General features: G+C 44.5%; 1 protein-coding gene across 8 annotated transcripts in view; it reads right to left on the reverse strand.

The window, feature by feature from the left end:
• kn (EBF transcription factor knot) overlaps window positions 1-13,004 on the reverse strand; it is a 528,425-nt gene that overhangs the window by 56,260 nt on the left and 459,161 nt on the right. The gene's annotated exons all lie outside the window — the stretch shown is intronic.

Below are 13,004 nucleotides of genomic sequence, written 5' to 3' on the forward strand. Positions count from 1 at the left end.
AAGAAAAAAAAAGAATCCTTTCGAAGTCCCTCTTGACAAATGTTCAGATCCCAAAGGTTCCTGCTCCCACCCTCCGCCACTCCCGGCCAGAAACTACCCCCACAAAACAAAAGCAGCCCAGCAAATCGCTCTATAAATCCCAGGTCAAGGAGAGCCCGGGCGGGCGTCACACAGGCGAAAAGCGTCCCCCGCGCGTCCGTATACGACGCTCGAGTGCTCCCTGGTCGCACACGTAACGAGGTGGCTGTGGGCGTTACCAGGTGGCCCCAGGTGGCCCCCTGGGACGCCTGAAGGGTGGTCCGAGGTGGGCCAAGATTGAACAGGTGAGAAGCCAGCTGGTGGAGCCACCTACGGCACCTGGATGAAAAATGCAAGGGCCTGGCGAAGCCTCCTGACGAGGATATAAACACGGGGTGATGCTGAAGATGGCCGGACGACGGCCTTCTTACTGGCCGGGCAGGGAGTAGGTCTGGGGATGATACATGGGGCCGGTAGAGGGCTGGCGATGATACATAGTGCCGGAAATAGGGCTAAAGATAATACATGAGGCCGGAAGAGGGCTGGCGATGATACATGAGAGGTGTAGGGCTGGAGCTGATACATGAGACGGAAGAGGGCTGGGGATGATACATGGGGCGGGAAAAGGGTTAGAATGAAAAATGGACCCAGGAGGGCTGGCTATGATACTGGACAGAGGTAGAGATGATACATGGGGCTACGGAAGGACTGAAAATTATACAAGAGTTGGAGAGAGGACTGGCAATGATACATGGGGCGAGGGAGAAAAGCTAGAGATAATACATGGGGTCGGATGAATGGCTGTAGATTATACATGGAGCCGGAAATGATACAAGGGACAGGAGTGGGCTGGAAATGATACAGGGGACAGGAGTGGGCTGGAAATGATACAGGGGACAGGAGTGGGATGGGAATGATACCTGGGGCAAAGATAGGGCTGGGATTATACACGGAGCCAGGAGGGCTGGCCATGAATTGTGGAACAAGGATAGGGGTAGAGATGATATATGGGACTAGAGTAGATCTGAAAGTGATACATGGGGCAGGAGAGAGGGTTGATAATGTTATAAGGGGCCGGAGATAAAGGCTGGGGATAATTCATGGGGCCCGGTGAAGGGCTGGGAATTATAAATGAGGCTGGAGGAGGGCTGGGGTAGGGCTGAAAATGATACAGGGGACCAGGAAAAGGGCCAGAGATGACACATGGGTATGGGAAAGATATGAAGAATCTGGTCAGTGTAAGGAAGGGTGTTGAGACGGGAGAGGAAGTGGAAGAGAGAGAGAGAGAGAGAGAGAGAGAGAGAGAGAGAGAGAGAGAGAGAGAGAGAGAGAGAGAGAGAGAGAGAGAGAGAGAGAGAGAGAGAGAGAGAGAGAGAGAGAGAGAGAGAGAGAGAGAGAGAGAGAGAGAGAGAGAGAGAGAGAGAGAGAGTTCATGGGAGGTGAGGAATTGTGGGAGAATGGGAAAGTCTGTGTAGGTCGGCTACAAATGATGTTGTATTGTGGGGAGTGTAAGCAATGTATGTACTTGTTCTCTTAGGAGGATTCCCATTGGTAACAAATGATCCCGGTGGTGACTCTTCCTATCTATTGGTAACATCCCCCTCCCTCCAGCTTGCCCCTCAAGCTAGCTTCCTTAGTCTTCTCAGACGCTGGTGCCTGCCTACCTCTACCAGTTCCCCTAGCCTCCTCAAAAGTAAACGACCATACCTCCCCTGTGGTGTTCCCTCTCCAGTTCTCATAGCCTCCACAGAAGCATCTAATCTGCCCCAGTTTGTCCCTTCCCTCCCAAGAGAAAACCCACTTCCCCAGTGAAACACCCTCCCTCCCCAGTTTTCTAGCATTCCTAGAAGTAACCAACCTTAAACAGAGGTACCCCTTCCCTCCCAAGCTCCTCATAAGCAATCAACCCTCCCAATGGAGTCCCTTCCTCTTCAGGTCCCGTAACCTCCCCAGAAGCAACTATATTTCCTAAATGCTGCCCCTTCCCTCCTCAGCTCCACTAGCCTCCCCAGAAGCAACAGTATCTCCCAATAATGCCCCTCCCTCCACAGCTCCCCTAGTATCCTTAAAAGCAACCATACCTCCCCAGTGGTGATCCCTCCTTCCCCAGCTCCCCTACCCACCCCAGAAGCATACACATACCCCAGTTTCTCCAGCAGCCGAATGAACCGAGCTCCGTCGGGCGGCATGAGGCACAAGACGACGTTCCTTGTGGGCGTTGAGAGGCGCCCTTGTCTCCCGGGGCCTGGTCAGCCTCACGCCCGCACTTCCGCCCACCACGCGGCAGTAATGAGCGCCCCCAGGCACCGCCAAGGTCACGTCCAGACCTCCTGAAGCCTCCGTTGCTGCTTCGGCTACTGATGGGGGAGGAGAGGGGCGCCTTGGGGAAGTGGGAGGGAACAGGAATGCCTGTTGACAAGGGAGCAGGAGACTGGCTCGTAGGTCGTCTCAAGCGCCTCTTTATCGTAAGTCAAATAATCCCAGCCAAGATTAATTCTACAGCTCCCGGATTAACTTACTGTACCTCCCATTTTGTGAATGGGGAACGCAAGATGATAATGAACCCCATAATGTTCTTGTTAATCCATTGCCAATTTACTGAAAGCTATGAGTAAGAATAGGAACATTATCTTCCTGTGGATAATAATTGCCACAGTGAGGGAAGGTACCCAACAAGAGATCTCTGAGCTATTCCTAGCCTGACCCTCAGCTCATCCTTGTGACTGTCACACCACACTCGGTCCCCCAGTATGTACAGTATGACCATCGAGGAGACAAGACATAACATCTTCCCAGTACGGTAGGATACAAATTCCCCCAGGGGCAGTGTGAAGGAAAAGGGCCATATCATCTCCCCAGTGCGAGTTTAGGGTAAAATTTCATCTCCTCGATACATGGCGGGCTCTTAGGAATAGTGTCAAGCATATAGTCACATCTTCTCAATATAGATGTCGGATGTAGGGGTCACCTAGTGTGAGGGCAGAGAAACACACTGGCCCCTTTCAAACGTAAGGTAACAAGATTCAGCCCCTGTTGGGTAAGATAGTAAGTATGAGTGTGGCGAGAGACGCATCGCCTCCCCAGCATGATGGGACATATCGGTCTTTAGTGTACATGTGTAGCAGGGGGACTGCCTCCTCAGTATGAGGCAGGATGCAACAGCTTTCCCATCATGCTCCTCGCTTGTAGGATGAGAGCCTGGGAGGTATCACCATCTCCCCAGGAATAGTATACAGTAGACAGGGAAGGAATCATTTCCAGTACGAGGCTACTTTCAGTGTGAACGAGAGGGGGGGGGGATCTTTCGACTGAATGAAGTATATATGCATCTACCAGACTACCTTCCCTGTATGAGGGGGGAACGGAGTATCTTACCAGTGTGAATGTCCGAAAGTTCACTTCCCTAGGAAGATGAAAAGGTGAGGCATCATACTGCAACGAATCGAAGGTCATTTTACTAGTTTGATGACAAAATGGAGAAATCACATCTCCCCAGTAAGAAGACGAGGCATTACCACAGATAGGGGGAACTGACTGTCTCCCATTGTGAGGACTGGGCGGCGCATCTTCCCCGAATGGGGAGACGAAATAACGTCTCTCCAGTATGAGGAGTCTATGGTGTACTATCCAGCATGAGGGGTTAACCAAACACCTCCCTAGTGCATGGTGGCACCTGTGCATCTGCATGCATAGTTGGCGATACAGTTCATAGGTATGAGTGGAATACAGAGTACCTACACACAGTAATGAGCGGACAAGGACCTCTTGCTTATTTGAGAAGTCGAGTGGTGGAGCGCCTCTCACCAATACAGAAACAGATGTGCACAATACACTGCACAGACTGGACGAATCTATAGCATGGGCCAGCACAAAACCTCCATGACACGAAAAGCTATCGGAAGACGTGGCAGTACGAGGAGCTTACGGGTCAATTCCCAGTATGAGGAACTTATATAGCGTCTCGCAGCATGAGATGTGAGCTGAATATCACCATAGTGTAATTAACCAACAGGACAGCTTTCTAATACAAAAAAACAACAACAACAACGGATGACTCCTTATAGATTAGGGATGAACATGCCATCTCCCAAGAGGAGTAAAGGAAATCTCCCATGCACGAGACTTAGCGAGGGACTCTCTGTAGTATGGAGAACGGAGAGATATGGGGTTCTCCCCCAGTGAGAGGGCCGGTGGGAGCATCTCCCGGAGAATGAGGGGCGGACTGAGCATGTGCCTGGTATGAAGACTGGCCAAGCAGGGCACAACAAGTGGGGTTCAGTGCCTCCGCAGACACTAGCTGGGCCATCCCCAGGGGAGGCCGGCTCCACACTCCCACTCATTACCTTATCAAGACCCACCGTCACGCCCTTACCACTACTACCCTACCATCTACTCCACCACTACCACCATCCCATCCATACCACTACCACCACACCATCACCAACGCGACCTACAACTCATTTATCACACCACCATCACCACTCCACCTAAACCCACAACACTAACACCTTTCCATCTGCACCACTACTACCACCCAACTATTCACCTCACAACCAACTCCACACTATAACCGAACCACCACCTTACACACACACATCACAACCACCACACGACAACCACCATCCCCAACACTACCCACACCATTACTAACCATCCATTCACCCACACCACTAGCACCCCACGTCATCCCAATCCACGCCCTCAACCACCACCCCAAGCACCTCCTTCCCCACTATTTTACCACCACCACACCACTTTATACATCCTAACTGCACTTCCACTGTCACACCACCACTGTCACAACCACACCCCCAATCACCATCATTTCATCTACATCCCCTAACCTACACCACATCACCACCACCCTACCAACAACCCCATCACCGCCTCAAACACACCCACACACCACACATTCCACCACCCGAAGAAGCAGCATTACAACGGCGCACACAGGCGCCTGAAGCCACCAGTCTCCAGCAATGAGATTCGGTCTTAATGTTGCGTTCTATCCCTGGTGCGACGAGATTAGACGGAGTTCTAAACTCGTGAGCACGATGGCACAACCTTTGGATATGATGGCCTGCCTCTGACCTCACCTTAAGGTCAGAGGCCAGGCTATTATGACGTGATCCAACACCTAACCGTAGTACTCAAAAGTCGTACCGTCGTACTTAAGGAGTTGAGAACTAACAAAAGAGGCAAAGTTTCCTTCACATGCTGATGGTTAGAGGGTTCCATCCGTTCCATGACCATATCCTCATCATATATTGATGATTAAAGGATCCCATCCGTTCCATGACCATGTCCCCATCATATGTTGATGATCAAAGGACCCTATCCGTCTCATAACCAAGTTTCCATCAGATGGTGTTGATTCCTGGATCCCCTCCGTCCTATGACCATGTGCCCATCACATGGTGATAATCCGCAGGTCCCCTTCACCAAATGATCATGAGATCTTCTTTCTTTAGCTCCTACCCTCTACCCTCATGACAACTATGGCCTGTCCTATTCTAAATGACAAGTCTTTATCCTTTATCATTCATCCATCTTTAATTCCAGGCTTGATTTCACTAAAATCGTTTCTTACCGGAACCTTTCTCTAAAGAAATAGGTGTCCAAATATGTAGAGCCAATTAACAGAGAACTGGAACTTTTCTCACTGAGTTTTCACAAAGATTTTGGAACATCATTACGCAAGCGAAACTGGTCCGGCTTACAAGGTTTGTGCTCAAGGAATGTAGATCATACTCTTACTCATTAAAATGAAAAGAAGGAGGTATACAAAACAAGGAACTGAACAGTTATATATATATATATATATATATATATATATATATATATATATATATATATATATATATATATATATATATATATATATATATATATATATATATATATATATATATATATATATATATATATATATATATATATATATATATATATATATATATATATATATATATATATATATATATATATATATATATATATATATATATATATATATATATATATTCCTATGAGTCCACGGGGAAAATGAAACACGAAAACACGCGCAAAATTGTGATCCTTTCCAACATGGATTCCGCACGGCTCTTCTTTTACTTCTCTACAAGCTGTCCTGGACTTTCTCCTTTCGTTATTTGATTATTACACGAAAGTGCACTTGGGAACTTTTCGTGTTTCATTTTCCCCGTCGACTCATAGGAATATCTTGATCACGGGCAAAACTGTGATCCTTTCCAACATGGATTCCACACGGCTCTTCTATTACTTCTCTACAAGCTGTCCTGGACTTTCTTCTTTCGTTATGTGATTATTACACGAAAGTGCACTTGGGAACTTTTCGTGTTTCATTTTCCCCGTCGACTCATAGGAATATCTTGATCACGGGCAAAATTGTGATCCTTTCCAACATGGATTCCAAACGGCTCTTCTATTACTTCTCTACAAGCTGTCGTGGACTTTCTCCTTTCGTTATGTGATTATTACACGAAAGTGCACCGTGTCTCATTTTCCCCGTCCACTCATAGGAATATCTTGATCACGCGCAAAATTGTGATCCTTTCCAATATATATATATATATATATATATATATATATATATATATATATATATATATATATATATATATACACGAATAAAGTGTATATGAACGCGCACCTTCATAGAACATACAAAGCTCCAACAGCCAGGATCGAACCTGGGACCCCTTATGCAAGAGGCAGGCATGCTAACCGATAGGCTAAGGGACTGTATAATAGGAAACAACTATTCGAAATACTAAGTACTCGAATACCCTTCGTCTCACAGTGGTGAGCAACGGGGTCTATCGGTTGTTTCCGAACAGAACACATAGCCAGCTGATAGCGTTTTACCGAACCTGACTGTACAACGCGGAGTTATATGAATACGAATAAAGTGTATATGAACGCGCACCTTCATAGAACATACAAAGCTCCAACAGCCAGGATCGAACCTGGGACCCCTTGTGCAAGAGGCAGGCATGCTAACCGCTAAGCTAAGGGACTGTATAATAGGAAACAACTATTCGAAATACTAAGTACTCGAATACCCTTCGTCTCACAATGGTGAGCAACGGGGTCTATCGGTTGTTTCCGAACAGAACACATAGCCAGCTGATAGCGTTTTACCGAACCTGACTGTACAACGCGGAGTTATATGAATACGAATAAAGTGTATATGAACGCGCACCTTCATAGAACATACAAAGCTCCAACAGCCAGGATCGAACCTGGGACCCCTTGTGCAAGAGGCAGGCATGCTAACCGCTAGGCTAAGGGACTGTATAATAGGAAACAACTATTCGAAATACTAAGTACTCGAATACCCTTCGTCTCACAATGGTGAGCAACGGGGTCTATCGGTTGTTTCCGAACAGAACACATAGCCAGCTGATAGCGTTTTACCGAACCTGACTGTACAACGCGGAGTTATATTCGTATTCATATATTTCGAATAGTTGTTTCCTATTATACAGTCCCTTAGCCTAGCGGTTAGCATGCCTGCCTCTTGCACAAGGGGTCCCAGGTTCGATCCTGGCTGTTGGAGCTTTGTATGATATATATATATATATATATATATATATATATATATATATATATATATATATATATATATATATATGATCATTATCTTGTGGAGGCGAAGGTGAAGATTTGTAGAGGTCTTCAGAAAAGAAGAGAGAATGTTGGGGTGAAGAGAGTGGTGAGAGTAAGTAGGCTTGGAAAGGAGACAGGTGTGTGGAAGTACCAGGAAAGATTGAGTGCAGAATGGAAAAAGGTGAGAGTAAATGACGCAAGGGGAGTGGAAGAGGAATGGGATGTATTCAAGGAAACAATGATGGCTTGCGCAAAAGATGCATGCGGCATGAGAAAGGTGGCGTGAAGAAGCAAGATTGTTAGTGAAAGAGAAGAGAGAAACGTTTGGACCATTTTTTGCAGGGAGGTAGTGCGAATGGATGGGAGATGTATAAAAGAAAGAGGCAGAAGGTCAAGAGAAAGGTGCGAGAGGTGAAAAACAGGGCAAATAAAAGTGGGGGTGAGAGAGAATCATTAAATCTTCGGGAGAATAAAAAGATATTTTGGAAGGAGGTAAATAAAGTGCGTAAGACAAGAGAACAAATGGGAACATCGGTGAAGGGGGCTAATGTGGAGGTAATAACAGGTAGTGGGAAGTGAGAAGGAGATGGAGTGAGTATTTTGAAGGTTTATTGAATGAGTTAGATGATAGAGTGGCAGATATAGGGTGTTTTGGTCAAGGTGGTGTGCGAAGTGAGAGGGTCAGGGAGAATGGTTTCGTAAACAGAGAAGAGGTAGTGAAAGGTTTGCGGAGGATGAAAGCCGGCAAGGCGGCGGATTTGGATGATATTCCATGGGAATTTATTAAAAAAGGGGGTGACTGTGTTGTTGACTGGTTGGTAAAGATATTCAATGTATGTATGGTTCATGGTGAAGTGCCTGAGGATTGGCGGAATGCATGCATAGTGCCATTGTACAAAAGCAAAGGGGATAAAGGGAAGTGTTCAAATTACAGAGGTATAAGTTTGTCGAGTATCCTTGGGAAATTATATGGGAGGGGATTGACTGAGAGGATAAAGGCATGTACAGAACATCAGATTGGGGAAGAGCAGTGTGGTTTCAGAAGTGGTAGAGGATGTGTGGATCAGGTGTTTGCTTTGAAGAATATAGCGAGAAATAGAAAAACTGCAGAAGTTGGTGACTGAGTCTGGTAAAGTGTGTGAAAGAAGAAAGCAGAGAGTAAATGTGAATAAGAGCAAGGTTATTAGGCTCAGCAGGGTTAAGGGAGAAGTCACCTGGGAGGTGAGTTTGAATGGAGGCGGACTGGAGGAAGTGAAGTGATTTCGATATCTGGGAGTGGATTTAGCAGCGGATGAAACCATGGAAGCGGAAGTGAGTCGCGGGGTGGGGGAGGGGGCGAGGGTTCTGGGAGCTCTGAAAAGTGTGTGGAAGGCTAGAACGTTATCTCGGAGAGCAAAAATGAGTATGTTTGAAGGAATAGTAGATCCAGTAATGTTAGATGGGTGCCAGGCATGGGCTATAGATAGGGTTGTGCGGAGGAGGGTGGATGTGTTGGAAATGAAATGTTTGAGGACAATATGTGGTGTGAAGTGGTTTAATCGAGTAAGTAATGATAGGGTAAGAGAGATGTATGGTAATTAAAAGAGTGTGGCTGAGAGAGGATAAGAGGATGTATTGAAATGGTTTGGTCACATGGGGAGAATGAGAGAGGAAAGATTGACAAAGAGGATATATGTGTCAGAGGTGGAGGGAACGAGGAGAAATGGGAAACCAAATTGGAGGTGGAAAGATGGAGTGAAAAATTTTTTTAGAGATCGGGGTGAAAGGCGTGCAAGGAATAGAGTGAATTGGAATGATGTGGTATACCGGGGTCGACGTGCTTTCAATGGATTGAACCAGGGCATATGAGGAGTCTGGGGTAAACCATGGAAAGTTTTGTGGGCCTAGATGTAGAAAGGGAGCTGTGGTTTTGGTGCATTACACATGACAGCTAGAGACTGAGTGTGAACGAATGTGGCCTTTGTTGTCTTTTCCTAGCGATACCACGCGCGCGTGCGGGGGGAGGAGGGTGCCATTTCATGTGTGGTGGGGTGGCGACGGAAATGGCTGAGGTCAGCAAGTATGAATAATGTACATGCGTATATTTGTTTTTGTCTGTGTATGTATATGTATGTATACATTGAAATGTACAGGTATACGTGTGTGGGCGTGTATGTATATACATGTGTATGTGGGTGGGTTCTTTTGTCTGTTTCCTTGCGCTACTTCACTAACGCGGGAGACAGAGACAAAGTATAATATATATATATATATATATATATATATATATATATATATATATATATATATATATATATATATATATATATATATATATATATATATATATATATATATATATATATATATATATATATATATATATATATATATATATATATATATGTATATATATATATATATATATATATATATATATATATATATATATATATATATATATATATATATATATCATCTTTTTTTTTTCTTTTTTTTTTCCAAAAGAAGGAACAGAGAAGCGGGCCAGGTGAGGATATTCCGTCAAAGGCCCAGTCCTCTGTTCTTAACGCTACCTCGCTAATGCGGGAAATTGCGAATAGTATGAAAGAAAAGATATATATATATATATATATATATATATATATATATATATATATATATATATATATATATATATATATATATATATATCAATAACAGAAGCGTGGAAGGTGGGGAGATTCGAAAGGGTAGTGAGTGGTGGGATGAAGTTAAATTATTAGTGAAAGGGAAGAGAGAAGCATTTGGACAAATTTTGCAGGGAATTAATGGAAATGACTGGGAGTTATATAAAAGAAGAGGCAGGAGGTCAAGAGAAAGGTGCAAGAGGTGAAAAAGAGGGTAAATGAGAGTTGGGGTGAGAGAGCATCATTAGATTTTAGGGAGAATAAAAAGATGTTTTGGAAGGAGGTAAATAAAGTGCGTAAGACAAGGGAACAAATGGGAACATCAGTGAAGGGGGATAATGGGGAGGTGATAACAAGTAGGGGTGATGTGAGAAGGAGATAGAGTGAGTATTTTGAAGGTTTGTTGAATGAGTGGCAGATATAGGGTGTTTTTGGTCGAGGTGGTGTGCAAAGCGAGAGGGTTCGGGAGAACGATTTGGTAAACAGAGAAGAAGTAGTAAAAGCTTGGCGGAAGATGAAAGCCGGCAAGGCAGCGGGTTTGGATGGTATTGCAGTGGAATTAATAAAAAAGGGGGTGACTGTATTGTTGAATGATTGGTAAGATTATTCAATGTATGTATGACTCATGGTGAGGTGCCTGAGGATTTGCGGAATACTTGCATAGTGCCATTGTACAAAGGAAAAGGGGATAAAGGTGAGTGCTCAAATTACAGAGGTATAAGTTTGTTGAGTATTCCTGGGAAATTATATGGAAGGGTATTGATTGAGAGGGTGAAGGCATGTACAGAGCATCAGATTGGGGAAGAGCAGTGTGGTTTCAGAAGTGGTAGAGGATGTGTGGATCAGGTGTTTGCTTTGAAAAATGTATGTGAGAAATACTTAGAAAAGCAAATGGATTTGTATGTAGCATTTATGGATCTGGAGAAGGCATATGATAGAGTTGATAGAGATGCTCTGTGGAAGATATTAAGAATATATGGTGTGGGAGGCAAGTTGTTAGAAGCAGTGAAAAGTTTTTATCGAGGATGTAAGGCATGTGTACGTGTAGGAAGAGAGGAAAGTGATTGGTTCTCATTGAATGTTGGTTTGCGGCAGGGGTGCGTGATATCTCCATGGTTGTTTAATTTGTTTATGGATGGGGTTGTTAGGGGGGTGAATGCAAGAGTTTTGGAAAGAGGGGCAAGTATGCAGTCTGTTGTGGATGAGAGAGCTTGGGAAGTGAGTCAGTTGTTGTTCGCTGATGATACAGCGCTGGTGCTGATTCGGGTGAGAAACTGCAGAAGCTGGTGACTGAGTTTGGTAAAGTGTGTGAAAGAAGAGAGCTGAGAGTAAATGTAAATAAGAGTAAGGTAGGGTTGATTGACAAGTCAATTGGGAGGTAAGTCTGAATGGAAAAAAAACTGGAGAAAGTGAAGTGTTTTAGATATCTGGGAGGTGGATTTGGCAGCGGATGGAACCATGGAAGCGGAAGTGAATCATAGGGTGGGGAAGGGGGCGAAAGTTCTGGGAGCGTTGAAGAATGTGTGGAAGTCGAGAACGTTATCTTGGAAAGCAAAAATGGGTATGTTTGAAGGAATAGTGGTTCCAACACTGATATATGGTTGAGAGGCGTGGGTTATAGGTAGAGTTGTGCGGAGGAGGGTGGATGTGCTGGAAATGAGATGTTTGATGATAAGTGGGAGACCAATTTGGAGGTGGAAAGCTGGAGTGAAAAAAAATTTTGAGTGATCGGGGCCTGGACATGTAGGAGGGTGAAAGGCGTGCAAGGAATTGAGTGAATTGGAACCATGTGCTGTCAATGGATTGAACCAGGGCATGTGAAACGTGGGGCCTGGATGTGGAAAGGGAGCTGTGGTTTCGGTGCATTATACATGACAGCTAGAGACTGAGCGCGAACGAATGTGGCCTTTGTTGTCTTTTCCTAGCGCTACCTCGCGCACTTGCAGGAAGAGGATGTTGTTGTTTCATATGTGGCGGGGTGGCGACGGGAATGGATGGGGGTCAGACAGTATGAACTATGTACATGTGAATATATGTATATGTCTGTGTGTGTGTATATATGTATACGTTGAGATGTATATGTGCGTGTGTGGGCTTATATGTATATACATTTGTATGTGGATGGGTTGGGCCATTCTTTTGTCTGTTTCCTTGCGCTACCTCGGTAACGCAGGAGACAGCAACAAAGTATAATATATATAAGTCAATAACAGGTAGTGATAAAGTAATGAGGAGATGGGGTGAGTATTTTGAAGGTTTGTTAAATGTGTTTCATGTCAGAGTGGCAGACATAAGGTGTTTTATTCGTGCTGGTGTGCAAAGTAAAAGGGTCAGGGAGAATAGTTTGGTTAAGAGAGAAGAGGTGGTGAGAGTTTTGTGGAAGATGAAGTCCAGCAAGGCGGCGGGTTTGGATGATATTGTAGTGGAATTTATTAAAAAAGGGAGTGAATTAATCTTAATCTTAATCAGGAACTCACCAGAAAATTCTCCAGGGTGCATCTATAAAGTGCCATGTAGAAATTGTGAGAAGTTTTATGTTGGGCAGACTGGTAAGGATCTTTCTGTTAGACTTAAGTAAGATGAATATAGTATAAGAACGGGACAAGAATCACATGCCTTATTTAATCACGTTAAAAACTATGATCATTGTATTGACTAGATGTAATGCCATCTCAGTTATTAACTCTAACTCTATTACCACGAGAA

The sequence above is a fragment of the Panulirus ornatus genome, chromosome 21, assembly GCF_036320965.1.
Source record: "Panulirus ornatus isolate Po-2019 chromosome 21, ASM3632096v1, whole genome shotgun sequence".
In the NCBI taxonomy this organism is placed as follows: Eukaryota; Metazoa; Arthropoda; class Malacostraca; order Decapoda; family Palinuridae; genus Panulirus; species Panulirus ornatus.